Source organism: Bubalus bubalis, chromosome 19, assembly GCF_019923935.1.
Source record: "Bubalus bubalis isolate 160015118507 breed Murrah chromosome 19, NDDB_SH_1, whole genome shotgun sequence".
In the NCBI taxonomy this organism is placed as follows: domain Eukaryota; kingdom Metazoa; phylum Chordata; class Mammalia; order Artiodactyla; family Bovidae; genus Bubalus; species Bubalus bubalis.
Genome location: NC_059175.1, coordinates 22,989,594 through 23,009,713, shown reverse-complemented (window position 1 = coordinate 23,009,713; position 20,120 = coordinate 22,989,594). Strand labels below are relative to the sequence as shown.

Genomic DNA, 20,120 nt, shown 5'->3' with positions numbered 1-20,120 from the left:
TGACATATCTCAGCTTTTTACCTACAGTGCCACAGAGTAAATATTTTGGCTTTTTTGGCACTATTGATAGACGTCTCTTTCCCCATTCTTTATGTTTAGACTGTTTATCTCTTCATATTTAGAGTACTATCTTCTTTGTTGCTGGTGTTTGTTTTGCTTTGGTTTTGTAAGCAGCATGTATTTGTTTCCTGGTTTTTGTTCTCTTTTTTTTTTTTTTTTTTTGCTGCAGGGTGCAGTATGCAGGATCTTAATTCCCTGACCAGGGATGGAACCTGTACTTCCTGCAGTGGAAGCACAGAGTCTTAACCACTGGACCACCAAGGAAGTCCTGTCATTTTTGTTAACTGAGCTTTTTTGTGTGTTTTTCACTTGTCACCTTTGGTTGACTTATAATCTATAATTCTTTGTTTTGTTATTTTAGAGGTTGCTTCATGGTTTATAATATACATTGTTCCACGGGATCACAGAGACAGATTAAGCGATTAACATTTTCACTTTCATACATCTTAAACATATCACAATCTTTCAGCATGTGATACTGTTATCACCTCATGTAAAGTAAACTCTTAAGAGTAAACATACATTTCTCCTCTCTTGACTTTGTGCTATTTTGGAATGTAACTTTTGTATGTTACAAACTCCCCATGCATATTTTGTTTGAACAATTATTTTAAGAGAGACTTAAACAATAGGAAAATTTTATGTATTTACCCACGTAGTTACCATTCTCAGAGTGTCTAACTTCTTTGTAAAGAGCCACATGTCCATATGATACTTCCCTTCTGTTTGAAGGACTCCTTTAACATTCTTTTCAGAATATGGGTCAACTGGTGATAAATTTTTAGAATTTTTGTATATCTAAAATATCTTTCATTATCATTTTTTTAAAAAGACGTTAATAGATTTGTTACAATATTGCTTCTATATTGTGTCTTGGCTTTTGGCTTGGAGGCATGTGGGATTTAAGCTCCCCAACCAGGTATAGAACATGCACCCCTGGCACTGGAAGGCAAAGTCTTAACTATTGGACTGCCAGGGAAGTTCCAGCAGTTTCCTTATATGCATCCACTGGTCAGTACTTGGCTCAATAGTTGAAGGGGGGAGCTGAAGCATTCAAGAATGCTCTTACTTCAAGAGCTCTCCAATATTCTCTTCTATGAACTCCACCCATCTTGGGGTCCCTAGTCGTCATCTTCAACTCAAAGAGTATCCACTGGGCTTAGCCTAGACCTGGATTTCCCCTACCTTTGACGTGATTTGGAAACTCAATGTAGTGTGTGTGTGTTCACGTGTACACGCTCAGTCATTCAGTTGTCTCACTCTTTGCAACCCCATGGACAGTACAAGCTCCCCAGTCCATGGAATTTTTCAGGAAAGAATACTGGAGTGGGATGCCATTTACTTCTCCAGGGGATCTCAAACCTGCATGTCTTGCATCTCCTGCATTGGCAGGTGGATTATTTACCACTGCACCACCAGGGAAGCCCTCTCAAGGTGGTAAGCCAGTTCAATCACAGGCTCACTTGTTTCCCATCTTGCAAGATCATTGCTTTTCACCACCAAGTGTTGAGTCTCTCGATTATGACTATTCTTTGTATGCTAACAATTACAGAAAACTAACCAAACTGATCACTTGGACCACAGCCTTGTCTAACTCAATGAAACTATGAGCCATGCCGTGTAGGGCCATCCAAGACAGATGGGTCACGATGGATAGTTCTGACAAAATGTGGTCCACTGGAGAAGGGAATGGCAAACCACTTAAGCATTCTTGCCTTGAGAACCCCATGAACAGTATGAAAAGGCAAAAAGATAGGACACTGAAAGATGAATGCCCCAGGTCAGTAGATGCCCAATTATGCTACTGGAGAAGAGAGGAAAAATAACTCCAGAAAGAATGAAGAGACGGAGCCAAAGCAAAAACAATGCCCAACTGTGAATGCGACTGGTGATGGAAGGAAAGTCCGATGCTGTGAAGAACAGTATTACATAGGAACCTGGAATCTTCGGTTCATGAATCAAGGTACACTGATAGTGATCAAACAGGAGATGGCAAGAGTGAACATCGACATTTTAGGAATCAGTGAACAAAAATGGACTGGAATGGGTGAATTTAATTCAGATGGCCATTATATCTACTACTGTGGGCAAGAATCCCTTAGAAGAAATGGAGTAGCCCTCAGAGTCAACAAAAGAGTCTGAAATGCAGTAGTTGGGTGCAATCTCAAAAATGACAGAATGATCTTGGTTCATTTCCAAGGCAAACCATTCAACATCACAGTAATCCAAGTCTATGCCTCAATCACTAATGCCGAAGAAACTGAAGTTAAACAGTTCTGCTGCTGCTGCTGCTGCTAAGTCGCTTCAGTCGTCTCCGACTCTGCGCGACCCCATAGATGGCAGCCCACCAGGCTCCGCCATCCCTGGGATTCTCTAGGCAAGAACACTGGAGTGGGTTGCCATTTCCTTCTCCAATGCAGGAAAGTGAAAAGGGGAAGTGAAGTCGCTCAGTGGTGTCCAACTCTTCGCGACCCCATGGACTGCAGCCTACCAGGCTCCTCTGTCCATGGGATTTTCCAGGCAAGAGTACTGGAGTGGGGTGCCATTACCTTCTATGAAGACCTAAAAGACCTTCTTAGAACTAACACCAAAAAAAGATGTCTTTTTCATCATAGTGGACTGGAATGCAAAAGTAGAAAATCAAGAAAAACCTGGAATAACAGGCAAATTTGGCCTTGGAGTACAAAATGAAGCAGGGCAAACACTAACAGAGTTCTGTCAAGAGAAGACACAGGTCATAGCAAACACTCTCTTCCAACAACACAAGAAACAACTCTACACATGGACATCACCAGATGGTAAATACCGAAATCAGACTGATTATATTCTTTGCAGCCAAAGATGGAGAAGCTCTATACAGTGAGCAAAGACAAGACCAGGAGCTGACTGTAGCTCAGATCATGAACCCCTTATTGCCAAATTCAGACTTAAATTGAAGAAAGTAGGGAAAACCACTACACCATTCACGTATGACTTAAATCATATCCCTTACTATTATACAGTGGAAGTGACAAATAGATTCAAGGGATTAGGTCTGATAGAGCACCTGAAGAACTATGGACGGAGGTTCATGACATTGTATAGGAAGCGTTGATCAAAACCATCCCCAAGAAGAATAAATGCAAAAAGGCACAATGGTTGCCTGAGGAGGCCTTACAAAAAGATGAGTAAAGAAGAGAAGTGAAAGGCAAAAGAGAAAAGGAAAGGTATACCCATTTGAATGCAGAGTTCCAAAGCAAGGAGAGATAAGAAAGCCTTCCTTAGTGATCAATGCAAAGAAATAGAGGAAAACAACAGAATGGGAAAGACTAGAGATCCCCTTCAAAAGAATTAGAGATACCAAGGGAACATTTCATGCAAAGATGGGCATAATAAAGGACAGAAATGGTATGGACCTAACAGAAGCAGAAGATATTAAGAAGAGATGGTGAGAATACACAGAACTATACAAAAAAAAAAATCTTAATGACCTAGAAACCACGATGGTGTGATCACTCACCTCAACTAGAGCCAGACATCCTGGAATGCAAAGTCAAGTGGGCCTTACAACGCATCACTATGAACAAAGCTAGTGGAAGTGATGGAATTCCAGTTGAGCTATTTCAAATCCTAAAAAATGATTCTGTGAAAGTGCCGTACTCAATATGCCAGCAAATCTGGAAAACTCAGCAGTGGCCACAGGACTGGAAAAGCTCAGTTTTCATTCGAGTCCCAAAAAAGGCAATGCCAAAGAATGTTCAAACTACCACTCAATTGCACTCATCTCACATGCTAGCAAAGTAATGCTCAAAATTCTCCAAGTCAGGCTTCACCAGTACGTGAACTGAGAACTTCCAGATGTTCAAGCTGGATTTAGAAAAGGCAGAGAAACCAGAGATCAAATTGCTAACATCCGCTGGATCATATAAAAAGCAAGAGCATTCCAGAAAAACAGCTATTTTTGCTTCATTGACTATGTTAAAGCCTTTGTCTGTGTGGATCACAACAAATTGTGAAAAATTCTTCAAGAGATGGGAATACCAGACCACCTTATCTGCCTCCTGAACAATCTGTATGCAGGTCAAGCCAAGAGGCAATAGTTAGAACCGGATATAGAACAACAAATTGGTTCCAAATTGAGAAAGGAGTACGTCAAGCCTGTACACTGTCACCCTGGTCATTTAACTTATATGCGGATTACATCATGCAAAATGCCACACAAATGAAGCACTGGCTGGAATCAAGATTGCTGGAAGAAATATCAGTAACCTCAGATAAGCAGATGACACCACCTTTATGGCAGAAAGCAAAGAGGAACTTAAGAGCCTCTTGAGGAAAGTGAAAGAGGAGAGTGAAAAGCTGGTTTAAAACTCAACATTCAAAAAAAAAGATCATATCTGGTCCCTTCACTTAATGGCCAACAGATGTGGAAACAATGTAAACAGTGACAGATTTTATTTTGTTGGGCTCCAAAATCACTGTTGATGGTGACCTCAGCCATGAAATTAAAGGATGCTTGCTCCTTGGAAGAAAAGCTATGACAAATCTAGACAGCATATTAAAAAGCAGAAACATTACCTTACTGACAAAGGTCTCTCTAGTCATGGTTTTTCCAATAGTCATGTATGGATGTAAGAGTCGGACAATAAAGAAAACTGAGCAGCAAAGGATTGATGCTTTTGAACTGTGGTGTTGGAGAAGACTCTATGAGTTCCTTGGACAGCAAGGAGATCAGTCCATCCTAAAGGAAATCAATCCTGAATATTTATTGGAAGGACTGATGCTAAAGCCAAAGCTCAAACACTTTGGCCATCTGATCTGAAGAACTGACTCACTAGAAAAGACCCTGATGCTGGGAAAGACTGAAGGGAGGAGGAGAAGGAGATGACAGATGATGAGATGGTTGGATGGCATCACCAACTCCATGGATATAAGTTTGTGTAAGCTCTGGGAGTTGGTGATGGACAGGGAAACCTGGCATGCTGCAGTCCATGGGGTCACAAAGAGTCGGACATGACTGAGTGACTGAACTGAAGAAGTATTCTGCCTAAACAACACAAGTATCTTTCAGCACAAGAAAATACGCCAATGCTATCCCCTAGATTTATTAAAAGATTAAAAAGAAAACACCACAATCATTGCACTAGATGCCTGAAAAGCAACTCATACTATTCAACAACTGTTCACTTAAGATTTTTAAATAACAATAAAGTATTGAAAACTAAAACTTAAAGAGATGGATATTTATCTTGATGAAATAGATAAGAGGATGGACTCTATAATCAGACTGCCTGTATTAAAATTCTAGATCCTCTATTTTTTTGTAAAACATCTTAATCAAGTTATTTATTAGCTCTAAATTTCATTTTCCCTACCTATAAAAATGAGGATAATACCACCACCTACTGAAATGTCAGGAGTAAATAAGTCAGCACACACAGACTGCTTAGAATCCATTTGCCTCATACTCAATAAACAGTAACAGCTGTTAGCAGTGCTGCTCTTGCTGTTTCTGCCACAGTACTTTATCAGAAACCTATAGTAAACATTATATTTAAAGATAAAAAGAAGCATTTATTAAGGTCAGGCTTCAAACAAAATGCTTTGAGTCATCATTTATTCAACATTGTTCTAGCAGACTTAAAAAATAATAAACTGATAAGATATAAAGATGGAAAAAGAAAAACTTGCAGATGATATGAAAACAAAGGGAATCAATTAACAAACTACTAGGACCACTGAGAGCATAACAGAACAGTTGAACAAAAAGATAATGAAAAAAAACCTCTCCCATACACTGGCAATATCCAGTTAGAAAATGTAATAGAAAACCAAAATCCTATTAACAAGAGCATTTAAAATAATAAAATATATCTAAGCAAAACAGTAAAATCAGAGCAATGCAAGAAGTTTATGGAGAAAACTACAAAACTTTACTAAAAATTGTTCATTAGTAAGACCTAAACACCATGGAAAGAAAAATTATATATACACACATATAGACACATCAGTTCTTCACAAACATATTAATACAATACAATTTTAACTCGCAATGTGGTTTACTTTACAAACCAACTTAAAATTTTACATAAAATATTAGAGAACAGCCAGAAGCCAATTTTCAAAAAGAATAAACAGAAACTTGATGTTACATCTATTAAGACATACTATAAAGTTATAGTAATTAAAACATGGCATTGGCATAGAAACAAAAAGTCCAGAAACAGACACAAGTGTGTATGTGTATGTCTCTGTGTATATAAGAATTTAATATTTTATGGGAAAAAAAGCTACTGATATCACTGGAGAAATAGAGGAATACTCAACAAATAGCATTGAGACAACTGGTTCCACAAGCAAAAAAACAAAGAGCATATATCCCAGATTGATTAAGGATCTAAATGCAAAACCAAAATTGTAGGACTACTGAAGAAAATACAGAGTATATTTTTGACCTGAGAGTTGGAGAAAGCCTTTTACAAGTTATTACTATAGGGGAACACAGACCACAGAACATCCAAACAAAAACAGACTGCTAAGAAGACCAATATGAAATGCATTATTCAGAAGTAATGATAAAACCAATCTATCTTAGAGCAAATGGTGAAACTAGTTAATTTGGGTCAAAAACAAATGAGAATTTACAAGCAGAATTTTCAAATTTTCACAGGGCAACAGATTCATTGTGCTGAAAGGAATGAAGCTCCTTCTATGGATATATATACATTCAGCTTTAAAACAATAATCCATAATGTACCACATTTCAAGGGATGGAGCTCTCTTACTCATGTCAATTGGCTAATATTTCTCATGAAATTGCACTAAGATATGATAAATAGAATAAAAAAGAGACTATGGCCATTTTAACAATATCATAAACATTCTGAAGCATTTCACATTATCTCTGCTTCCTGAATTTTCATATCTCTCAGTTTCTATGTAACCATATCAGTGGTTGAATTCTTTCCTTTATTCACTTTACTGTCTCATTCACAGCATTCTCTGCTAGGTCTTATCTTCTGGCTATGAATGTACCCAAAAGTATTTGACATCTATTCTTCTTTTAAAATACCAACTTCTTTGAAAATGTATGACTTCACCTGCTACCTTCACACAAAATAATTTCAAATATTCTGAGATCTTCCTTCTAAGTTCAGTTATATATCATCATCTTGGATATTCTGCCTGTAACTCAAATAAGTTTAATAGGTCTAAAAATACATATTCAACACACACATAAATATATAAATGCACCCACTTAAAAAAAAAAAATCAGCTTTCTGAAAGTCACCCAGTCCTGTCCGACTCTTTGCAACCCCATGGACTATACATACAGTCCATGGAATTCTCCAGGCCAGAATACTGGAGTGAGTAGTAGCCTTTCCCTTCTCCAGGGGATCTTTCCAACCCAGGGATTGAACCCAGGTCTCCCGCATCGCAGGCAGATTCTTAACCAGCTGAGCCACAAGGGAAGCCCAAGAATACTGGAGTGGGTAGCCTATCCCTTCTCCAAGGAATCAAACCAGGGTGTCCACTATTGCAAGTGGATTCTTTACCAACTGAGCTATCAGGGACTCCTCATCTAAAAACACATCCTTCTTGAATTTTCTACAGTAGGATCCCTCATTGTCTCTTGCCTACCCATTACATTCTGGCTATTCTCAGTTACAAATCTTATTCAATCTTCTTTCATAATCTTTTCCACTTGTTTTTTCTTTTCTACCCTCTTCCATGACCAACTAATTCAGGCACTGATCACCTCAGTTCTTACAAACTGCCTTCCTCCTTCTGGTCTCTTTCTTCCCTCCAACTCATTCTGAATATTATTACTGATGGGTGAAATATCTCTAAACATATTTCAAACTTGTCACTCTTTTCCTCATAGCTTTTTAAAGGGTAAATAATAATGCCCAATATTTTAGCTATTTAAGAACTTGAAAATTTGGTTTCAGTGTGCTTGTCCAATTTCTCTTTTTTAATATTTAAATCTATTCTTCAGTTCAGTTCAGTTGCTCAGTCGTGTCTGACTCTTTGCGACCCCATGAATCGCAGCACTCCAAGCCTCCCTGTCCATCACCATCTCCCGGAATTCACCCAAACTCACGTCCATCTTATGAAAAATCAAAACCCTCTACTCAGATTTTGCCCTCAAGCTCTATGTTTTTCAGAGTGTGCTTCCACAAATGCTATCCTTGACTCTAGAAATGTCTTTCCCCAAACTCTGCTTTGTACTAATTGTTTATAACTCAGAAGAAACATTATCTCTTCTGTGGAATTCCTCCCCACTCCCATAAACATCTTTGCTCCCAAAGCACTTGTATACAGTTCCCTAACAGGATCCACAGCATTTGCATTGTAATTTGTTTATATTTTTTATATCCTGAGAATCTAACATACTTTAAAGCACAGACTGTTGCTGTTTAGCTGCCAAGTCATGTATGATTCTTTTGCAACCTCATGGACTGCAGCCTGCCAGGTTCCTCTGTCCATGGGATATCCCAGACAAGCAGACTGGAGTGGGTTGCCATTTCCTTCTCCAGCAGATCTTCGAGACCCAGGGATTGAACTCACATCTCCTACATTGGCAAGTGGACTCTTCACCACTGAGCCAAGAGGGAAGCCCTCTGAAGCACACAGTGGACAATTAAGAGTGGGTTTTAAAAGACCTCCTGGAATGGCCATATTATTCCAGCTGTCACTCAAGTATACTATATGAAGAGGCAGTATACTTACCAGTTTTAGGAGCTCAGATTCTGAAGTCAGGATGTCTAGGTATAAATTCTGGATATACCTCAGAAGATATCACTTCAATGGCAGAAAGAGAAGAGGAACTAAAGAGCCTCCTGATGAAGGTGAGAGTGAAAAAGCTGGCTTAAAACTCAACATTCAAAAACTAAGACCATGGCATCCAGTCCCATCACTTCATGGCAAATAGATGGGGAAAAAGTGGAAACGGTGACGGATTTTATTTTCTTGGGCTCCAAAATCACTACAGACAGTGACTGAAGACATGAAAGTAAATGACACTTGCTCCTTGGAAGAAAAGCCATGACAAACCTCGGCAGTGTATTAAAAAGCAAAGACATCACTTTGTTAACAAAGGTCCATCTAGTCAAAGCCATGGTTTTTCCAGAAGTCATATATGGATGTGAGAGTTGGACCATAAAGAAGGCTGAGCACTGAAGAATTGATCCTTTCCAACTGTGGTGTTGGAGAAGACTCTTGAGAGTCTCTTGGACAGTAAGGAGATCAAACCAGTCCATCCTAAAGGAAATTAACCCTTAATATTCATTGTAAGGACTGATGCTGAAGCAGAAGCTCCAATACTTAGGCCACCTGATGTGAAGAGCTGACTCACTGGAAAAGACCCTGCGGCTAGGAAAGATTGAAGGCAAGAGGAGAAAGAGGTGACAGGGGATGAGATGGTTGGATGGCATCATTGACTCAATGGATACGAGTTTGAGCAAACTCTAGAAGATAGTGAAGGACAGGGAAGCCTGGCTTGCTGCAGTTTACGAGTCTGCAAAGAGTCAAAACCGAGTTAGCAAATAAACAATAACAACCACCACTTAATAGCCCTGTGGCACCGGATGAGTTAATTAAGCTCTCTATGCCTTAGCTTCTTTCTGTATTAAAGGAAAATAATAAGATCTACTTTATAAGGTTATGAAGATTAAATGAATTAATATAAGCAAAGTGTTCAAAACAGTGACTGACACAAAATAAGGATTACACACACATTGTACTACTATGATTACTATACCTGGATTATTTTTGACCCTTTCCACATTGACCCCTATTTGGAATGGGCTCCTTTCATTTTTCCCTTTATCCAAATCTTACCCAGGTTTCACCCACTCCAGTATTCTTGCCTGGAAAATCCCTTGGACAAAAGAGCCTGGCAAGCTACAGTTCACGGGGTTGAAAGAGTCGGACTTAGCAACTAAACCACCACCTACTCAGGTTTCAAGGTTGATGACCTCTGGTAAATCCTTTGATCATTTCAACCCATAAATGATTACTTCCTAATCTGGATATTTATACCATCTTCTGTATCACTCTGCATTTAATTAAAACTACCTTGCATCCTTGTTGTTTTTCACAAAATGTCTACCCAATTGCTGTAAACTCTTTGAAGGTCCTAAGGACAATTCATGCACCTTTCTGAGTTTTTACAGTAACTAAGTGCTTAGTACTTGTTATGCAAAATAATAAAGCTCAGTAGAAACTTCAACTCTGATCAAAATGTCTTTGCAATCAAAGAAATGGAGAAGACTGGGAGAACATTCCATGCTTCTCTAAGAGCCAAACTGCAAATGTATTAGCGCCAGGGAATTCTGAGTCCCATTAAAATAAGCCGCTCTCAAATAGCTTCTGGGAGGAAAAAAACCCTCCCTGCAGAGGAATTTTGGGGAGTTCTTCCCAAACCAAATTGTAGCAGTGGACCCTCCACGAGAAACGTGTTAGCATGACAAAATGACTGATTGCGAGTGCAGGATTTGGAATTACAGATCTAGGTTTCAAAGGGACACTGAGCTTTAGTTTCCTTCTTTATAAAGCGTGTACTGTAACATCAATTTCACGGGTATAGGACAATTGACATCCACCCTAACATTTAACTGAAATGTAAATTCCCTTGGAAAAATTTTAAATAAATTGAAAATATGGTAATTCATAAATAACTGAACACATTTTTCAGTACGTAAGAAAATGTATTAAATTAGCCATGTATATTCTAAATTACCTATGAGAAAATTAAACACGTAGAGTCAATAACACAGAATTGGGATGAAGGAAAAATTCTACCACAAAATTCATCTTTTATGACACTTTCTCCATCCAGTAATTTTTTCTTCCACTTGTGATTAAAAACAAGTATTCAAAATTGTCCCCAAAGAGAAATATTTGGAAAGCACAATTTAACCTAATAGCAAGTTGGTTCTATAATTGTAGTATTCCAGTTTACAGTGCAAAAATACTTCCAAATAGGAATTAACATGAATTTAAGAAATTATGATAATGGCGAATAGCTCATATGATGATCTGAGTCAGTAATTTCAAATTAAGAGTTGTTCCAACTTGAAGCTGGCAGTCACACAGTCTAAAGGGTTTGTTTACAGTACTGACTAAACCAAACACTCCAATCTTTTAGAATTTCATCCTGGCATCCTAACAATTATTTTAAAGCAGTATAATCACTGAAATGCCCAATACTACACAAATTAAACCGAAATGGGAAGAAGAACAAAAGTGGCAGGTCTTGTCTTTAAGCTGAGATTTTGTTCTTTTTCAGTTCGAAAAAATACTGAAAAACAGAACTCTGCTGCTTGGAATGATCTTTAAACTTGGGGGAGGGGGTGATAGAATTTTTTTAAAATCCGGCGCCTTTAGGATACAGTGATATGTGGGGTTCATTAGGGCCTGGCTCTGTAAGCAATCAAAAGATGAAAAGAGGCATTAGTGAAGACTTTTAGTACACGGTGTAACTTTCAGCAATGCTGAAGCGTTACAATGATGAAAAGGAAATTAATCTCCGAGATGAAAATGAAGGGTCAAGTGCGGGGCTAATGGAATTTAAGGGAGATAGAAGAGGAACCGAAGGAAACCGGGGACTTGGTAGCCAAAAGGGGTAGAGTCAAGAAAGGCGTTGGAAACTAGAGGCTTAAGAAGGGGTGTGTGTGTGTGTGTGTTTGTGTGTAAGTGAGGCTTTTTTTAGCGTTGGGAAATCTAGGTGATAAACTTGTGGAGATCAAATTCGGAGATGTGGGAACAGGGAGAGAAAGGAATGTGGGGATTTCCAGGCTGGGGTAACAAGAAGTTTGGGGCGCGCGCTGTCGGGGCGCCCCACTCCTGGAGAAGTACGGCCCCCTCGAGTCCCCCGACCCGGCCGCCCCCACGCAGCCCTCACCCTCCGGCTACACGGCCCTTCAACCCGGCCAAGGCCCCTCCTCACCTCAGGCCGCGGTGACTCGCTCCTCCGCGTCTCCACAGAGCACGTCCCACTCGGCGCCCGGCCCGGCCGACTCCGTCGGCCAGCAGCCCCGGCCCCAAGCTCAGCTGCGCCCGGGCCTTCCCCGCGCGGCTCCGCGGGCCTGTCGGCTCCTCGCCCCAAGCTCCGGCTAGCTCCCCAGACCTTCCAGCAGACGCGGCACGCGTCCCTCCTCCCGCTGCGGGGCAAGGCGCCCCCTGACCCCGCCCCGCGGCGCCCCGTAACGCCCCGCCCCCGGACTTGGTCCTGGACTCTGTAAGCTGATTGGCCTCTGTGATACCCGGCGCGCTCCGGCATTGGCTCAGCTGTAGCCCGAAGGCGAGGAGGCGGTACTCCGAGCGGCTGCTATTCCCGTAACGCGGTTCCTGGCGTCCCGGATTCCGGTGGCTGCGCCCGCGTCGCCTCTCCCAGACTAGATCGAAGGGTTCCCCCACCTCCCCTCTGCGGGCGGAAGGAGCGGAATGTTCCATTTTTCCGTGGAATAACGGGGTCGTGAACTAAAGCTCGGGTGCTACCCGCGCCGTCCGTCCTCACTTCTTGCCGCGGCTCTTTTGGCCTGCGTTCAGTGCCTTCCCCAGGGACCTCGGAGCCGCGAGGGACCGCCGGCTGTCCTTGGGGACTGGGGAAGCGTAGGAGTTCCTCAGGGAACGTGAAGGGCTCGGTGACAATAATTCCATGTGAGATTACCGCAGATAGTGGCGGCTTCGGTCCAAGTCTTACATAAAAGAACCTTGCCATGATATATATTTTTAAGTTAATAAATATGTTTGGGTGTGATCGATCAGAGAACCTCAGAGTTGGTGACATGCTAAAAAACTAGTTTTTCTTGCAATTTGTACCTCCCAATCTGTGACAAAAATACCAAATAAAAACAAATTTCATTACAACCTTTCTCTTTCCCACTAGTGGTCTGGAAAATGAACCTTTAGGCTCACTTTGATAAATATTTTTTCAAAGTAAGATGAGAAGCTTAAAAGATAAATGGTGTGTGTATCAAGAAACACACCCAAGGCCAGCGCCTTTTGTGGAAGAATGGCAGGCTATTGGAGGGCAATAATGATTTAATAGACTTGAACACATTATACCCATAAATTAACAATTGTAAGGTTCTTCATTATATTGAGGATTCAGATACAGTAAAACACAAAGCAAATTATGATCTCCTAGTTGATTAGATAATTTTTAAAACAGGAAAGTGGGCCTGTTTTGTGTCTAGCTAAGGGAGTGAGTCCCAGGCCAGCTCGGGGGTTGTGCTGCAGAAGAGACAAAGCTCCATTGTGTGTTTGGTTCTTGCTGCTTCCTGTCATCCTGTATCTAACCTCCAGAGAGTGACTGGATTGTATTCTAGCTCAGCCTTTTATGGGTGTATTTATTTTAAAACAAAATTATAAAATGTTAAATGAGGGGGGATAAATTAGGAGTTTTATATGCACACTACTATATATAAATCAGATAACCAAGGACCTACTGTATAGCACAGGGAACTACAGTCAATATCAACAACCTCAGATATGCAGATGATACCACCCTAAAGGCAGAAAGTTAAGAGGAACTAAAGAGTCTCTTGATGAAAGTGAAAGAGGAGAGTGAAAAAGCTGGCTTAAATAAAACTCAACATTCAAAAACTAAGATCATGGAAAAAAAAAAAAAAAACCACTAAAATCATGGCACCCGGTTTCATCACTCCATGGCAAATAGATGGGGGAAAAAGTGGAAACAGTGACAGATTTTATTTTCTTGGGGTCCAAAATCACTGTGGATGGTGACTGCAGCCATGAAATTAAAAGACACTTGCTCCTTGGAAGAAAAGCTATGACCAACCTAGACAACATATTAAAAAGCAGAGACATTACTTTGCCAACAAAGGTCCGTCTAGTCAAAGCTATGTTTTTTCCAGTATTCATGTATGGATGTGAGAGATGGACTATAAAGAAGGCTGAGCGCCAAACTGATGCTGTCAAACTGTGGTGCTGGAGAAGACTCTTGAGAGTTCCTTGGACTGCAAGGAGATCAAACCAGTCAATTCAAAAGGAAATCAGTCCTGAATATTCATTGGAAGGGCTGAAGCTGAAGCTCCAATACTTTTACCACATGATTTGAAGAGCCAACTCATTGGAAAATACTTTCATGCTGGGAAAGATTGAGGGCAAGAGGAGAGCGGGCAACAGAGGATGAGATGGTTGGATTGTATTACCGACTCAACAGACATGAATTTGAGCAAACTCAGGGAGATAGTGGAGGACAGGGAAGCCTGGTGTGCTTCTGTCCATGGAGTTTCAAAGAGTTGAACACGAGTTAGTGACTGAACACCAACAATAAGGGAAAATAATCTGAAAAAAATAGTATATGTAACTGAATCACTTTGCTATACTCTTGAATCTAACACAACATTGTAAATAAAGTATTATTCAATTAAAAAAATTAAAATTAAAAAATACTTGGGGCTTAATGGCAACCCACTCCAGTACTCTTGCCTGGAAAATCCCATGGACGGAGGAACCTGGTAGGCTGCAGTCCATGGGGTCGAGAAGAGTCGGATACAACTGAGCGACTTCACTTTCACTTTCCACTTTCATGCATTGGAGAAAGAAATGGGAACCCACTTCAGTGTTCTTGCCTGGAGAATCCCAGGGATGGGGGAGCCTGGTGGGCTGCTGTCCGTGGGGTCACACAGAGTCAGACACGACTGAAGCGACTTGGCAGCAGCAGCACCAGCTGGTGGGTCAGTGGTAAAGAATTCGCCTGCCAATGCAGGATACACAGGTTTGATCCCTAATCTGGGATCATCCCAGGTACTGCAGAGCAACTGAGTCCGTGTGCCACAACTATTGAGCCTGTGCTCTAGAGCTGGGGAGCCACAATTACTGAGCTCATGTGCTGCAACTACTGAACCCTGCACTCCTTAGAGCCTGTGCTCTGCAACAAGAGAAGCCACCATAATGAGAAGCCTGCGAACTGCAACTAGAGAGCTACAGAGTAGCCCCTGCTCGCCACAGCTGGAGAAAAACCCATGTAGCAGCAAAGACCCAACATAGCCAAAAAAAAAAACTTAAAAATTTCATTTAGATCTAATGGACATTTATTTAGGAGCAATATATACCAGTTACGTGTATTTTCTGTTTTCAAATTGCATGGGTTTGAATACTGGTGCTGCTACCTTCCATGTCTATGAACTTGGGCAGGTCTTCTCAGATTCTTCAATCAAATGAGAAGAAAACAGTACTGTCAACTTTAAAAAAGTGTAAAATGTGAGAGTTGCAAGTTAAGTTTAATTTGGGGCAAAATGAAGACAATTGCACTGGAGAAGGCAATGGCAACCCACTCCAGTACTCTCGCCTGGAAAATCCCATGGATGGAGGAGCCTGGTCGGCGGCTGTCTATACGGTCACACAGAGTCGGACACGACTCTGCAGCAGCAGAAGACAATAGCACAGGAGACAGCACCTCAGATACCTCCGAGAAACTGCTTCAAAGAGGTAGGGGAAAGATCCATATATCCGGGATTTTGGTGAAAGGGAAGTATGTGCACTAAAGCACTTTTTTTTTTTTTTTTTTTTTGCAGGTTTCTGCTAGTCACAAGGAGCAGTCATCACCAGAAAGGATTTTAGTGCTTTTCTAGCTATGAAGAGATACAAGAATTGGGCTCTTGAAATCAGCTCCTAAAAATACCTAACCATCTGAAGACCTGTCCTGCCAATTTTTCCCAGAGCACAGAATGCCTCATTTCTGCTCTGACCTCCTGAACTCCTTTCAGGAGGCATTGAAAATCAGCAGCTGCAGCCATAAATGATTTAATCTGTGTAGAGATAGATGGCAAATGCCAATTTGTAGTTGACAGTACCAACCTAACAGAATTGCTACCAAGGTTAAATGAACTGAAATACATGAAATGTTTGGCACATAGTAGATGCTCAATAAACATCTGCTATTAACTTTCTTGAATGTCTACTATGAAAGTGCTTCCTCAACCTTTTTGTTTGTATTGCAGTGTATACTGAAAATGACAGTACTTCTCTGGCATAGAAGTAGATAGAGGGAATCAATATCTCACAGCACACTAGCCTGTATTGTACACTAGGCAGGAAAACAAAGAACTGAGTTAGTTCTTTTGTGGATATCTTTATATTGGCTAACACTAACCCATAAAAAAACTCACATTTTGTGGGGAATGGTTAATTTGTGCGCTTCACTCCATGGTGTCTGACTCTGCAACCCCACGGACTATAGCCTGCCAGGCTCTTCTGTCCATGGAGTTTTCCAGGCAAGAATACTGGAGTGGGTTGCCATTTCCTCCTCTGGGGGATCTTCCTGACCCAAGGGTCAAACCGCATCTCCTGCATTGCAGGAGAATTCTTTACTGCCAAGCCATCGTGGAAGCCCTGGGAATGGTTAAAGTCCTTGGCTAAAACAATAAATCAATATTGGAGATAGATTTTTCAGCACAGCAAGAGCACATCTGCCCTGGGGTGGAATGACATGACTTTGCAAAACCTGTGTACGGTACTGGTCCTGAAACAACCACTTTCAGGATAAGGATTTGTCATTAGAATGCCCTGTAAAATGCAAAGAAAAGTGGGAAAAAGTGATATAACAATTGAGAACTTTCCATTTGTGCTTTGAGACTTATTCAGGATTTTAGATATATCAGAAGCAGAGGGGGAACCTGTACAGTGAGAGGACAACCTGAGAACTTGGAGGCTACTTGAGAATAAATGAACAAAACTAAGGGATAATGCTACAGAACAAACAAAGGTGATAAATTTCAAAGACCAACTGCCTGCCTTTCTATTTGCATAAATCTGGCCCTGCCCAGGTTGGCCATCCACTTCCCTGCCTGTGCCCAACTGTGTTTCTGAAACTCTGTGTCAGCCTTGAACTATCCCCAAGTCCTTCATCGACCCAACAATTTCAGCATCCACAAAAATGACTCATTAGCACCCTGACCTCACAATTTCTCATCTTTCTTTTTTTTCAGTCATCTTCAACTTCACTCTATATCTGGAACCCACACATGTAGCCACACCTTGAGGCCAGTCATCAGATGAAAGTACACTACCTGCAAAATTTTGGATTGTGAGTTTCCCTCTCTACCCACAGCCACCCACCTTCTGCCTCTCTTACTTACTCCCACTGAGTCTGTCATTTGTCCTTAGTGTGACCTCCAATCTTTTTTCTCATAGTTTATCAGTTACTTCCCACCTTCTCTTATCTTCCTAAATTCTGAGAACCCTTTTATCAACCATTTTAGTTGCACTCTCACTAGTATCTTTAATTCTCTTGACCTTCAGCCATGGCACCTTTTCAGCGTTATATCCTAGTTCCCTGAACTGGCAGCTCTGCTGCTGCTGCTGCTAAGTCGCTTCAGTCATGTCCGATTCTGTGCGACCCCGTAGACGGTAGCCCACCAGGCTCCCCCATCCCTGGGATTCTCCAGGCAAGAACACTGGAGTGGGTTGCCATTTCCTTCTCCAATGCATGAAAGTGAAAAGTGAAAGTGAAGTCGCTCAGTCGTGTCTGACTCTTAGCGACCCCATGGACTGCAGCCCACCAGGCTCCTCCATCCATGGGATTTTCCAGGCAAGAGTACTGGAGTGGGGTGCCATTGCCTTCTCCAGAACTGGCAGCTCTATCCCAACACTATTGCAGAGCCTTGTTTCATTTTCCCCTGGAAAAACCAGGACCATCATTTTTGAGTATCTTTTTTTGCCTCTCTTCTGAATGCCCAAGAAGAACAATCTTATTCTTTTAAAAGTTTCCCCTCTTCTAAGTTTTTGGTCTTGCTTTTACTAGGTTCAGTCCCCTCAATTCAGTTCAGTCGCTCAGTCGTGTCCGACTCTTTGCAACCCCATAAATTGCAGCACACCAGGCCTCCCTGTCCATCACCAACTCCCGGAGTTCACCCAGACTCACGTCCATCGAGTCGGTGATGCCATCCAGCCATCTCATCCTCTGTTGTCCCTTTCTTCTCCTGCCCTCAATCCCTCCCAGCATCAGGGTCTTTTCCAATGAGTCAACTCTTTGCAAGAGGTGGCCCAAGTATTGGAGCTTCAGCATCAGTGCTTCCAGTGAACACCCAGGACTGATCTCCTTTAGGATAGACTGGTTGGACCTCTTTGCAGTCCAAGAGACTCCCAAGAGTCTTCTCCAACACCACAGTTCAGAAGCATCAATTCTTCGGTGCTCAGTTTTCTTCACAGTCCAACTCTCACATCCATACATGACCATAGGAAAAACCGTAGCCTTGACTAGACGGACCTTTGTTGGCAAAGTAATATCTCTGCTTTTCAATATGCAATCTAGGTTGGTCATAACTTTTCTTCCAAGGAGTAAGCGTCTTTTAATTTCATGGCTGCAGTCACCATCTGCAGTGATTTTGGAGCCCCCAAAAATAAAGTCTGACACTGTTTCCACTGTTTCCCCATCTATTTGCCATGAAGTGATGGGACCAGATGCCATGATCTTCGTTTTCTGAATGTTGAGCTTTAAGCCAACTTTTTCACTCTCCTCTTTCACTTTCATCAAGAGGCTCTTTAGTTCCTCTTCACTTTCTGCCATAAGGGTGGTGTCATCTGCATATCTGAGGTTATTGATATTTCTCCCGGCAATCTTGATTCCAGCTTGTGCTTCTTCCAGCCCAGCGTTTCTCATGATGTATTCTGCATATAAGTTAAATAAGCAGGGTGACAATATACAGCCTTGATGTATTTTCCTATTTGGAACCAGTCTGTTGTTCCATGTCCAGTTCTAACTGTTGCTTCCTGACCTGCATATAGGTTTCTCAAGAGGCAGGTCAGGTGGTCTGGTATTCACATCTCTTTCAGAATTTTCCACAGTTTATTGTGATCTATACAGTCAAAGGCTTTGGCATAGTCAATAAAGCAGAAATAGATGCTTTTCTGGAACTCTCTTGCTTTTTCAATGATCCAGTGGATGTTGGCAATTTGATCTCTGGTTCCTCTGCCTTTTCTTTTTTTTCTTTTTTTATTTTATTTTATTTTTTAACTTTACAATATTGTATTGGTTTTGCCATATATCAAAATGAATCCGCCACAAGTATACATGTTGCCTTTTCTAAAACCAGCTTGAACATCTGGAAGTTCACGGTTCATGTATGGCTGAAGCCTGGCTTGGAGAATTTTGAGCTTTACTTTACTAGCATGTGAGATGAGTGCAATTGTGCAGTAGTTTGAGCATTCTTTTGCATTGCCTTTCTTTGGGATTGGAATGAAAACTGACCTTTTCCAGTCCTGTGGCCACTGCTGAGTTTCCAAATTTGCTGGCATACTGAGTGCAGCACTTTCACAGCATCATCTTCCAGGATTTGAAATAGCTCAACTGGAATTCCATCACCTCCACTAGCTTTGTTCATAGTTTTATATTTTTCATTATTAGCATAAAATACCTTGGAAAATTTAAAAAATTAAACATCAGCTCAAAGAACTGGAGACAGTATTGCTGTATGTGTTAAAATCTTTGGAACCTAATAGCATCTAATTCACTGAAAAGAATTAAAAGTAATTAATTCAATATATGTTTCAAAATGAAGCTATTTAAGGCACATTGTAATCCACTTAATAAAAGAAGTTTGTAATGAAATATGAACTTAAATCAAGTTTAGGTAAATTTCTAAGCTGGAAAACAGGAAAAATTCATTTTATGGCAACAAAAGTTAGCAACATTACATCTCCATTTCAAAAATGCTACTGAATACAAAGCTACTGTAATGAAAACAGCATGCTATTGGCATAAAAACAGACATATGGATCACTGGAACAGAATAGAGAGTCCAGAAATAAACCCACACACCTACAGTCAATTAATCTTTGGCAAAAGAGGCCAGAATATATTAATACAATGAAGATGAGACTGTCTCTTCAGCAAGTGGTACTGGGAAAGTCTAGGCTTCGATAGTGGCTCAGACAGTAAAGTTGAACAGCTACATGTAAATCAATGAAGTTAGAACACATCCTCACACTGTACACAAAGATCAACTCAAAATCGCTTAAACACTTAAAATATTACTTAAGGATAATATATATTCAGAAAAATGAGCATACTATAAGAGTACAGTTTGAAAAATGTTCACAAACTG

At 40.9% G+C, this 20,120-nt stretch overlaps 1 protein-coding gene across 1 annotated transcript in view; it reads right to left on the bottom strand.

The window, feature by feature from the left end:
* Positions 1-12,236, bottom strand: part of IL6ST (interleukin 6 cytokine family signal transducer) — a 61,032-nt gene extending 48,796 nt beyond the window's left edge. Inside the window, exon 1 of the mRNA XM_025270519.3 lies at positions 11,993-12,236. The gene's annotated coding sequence lies outside the window, so the exon portion shown is untranslated. The remainder of the gene's footprint in view (positions 1-11,992) is intronic.
* Positions 12,237-20,120: the final 7,884 nt, after the last annotated feature.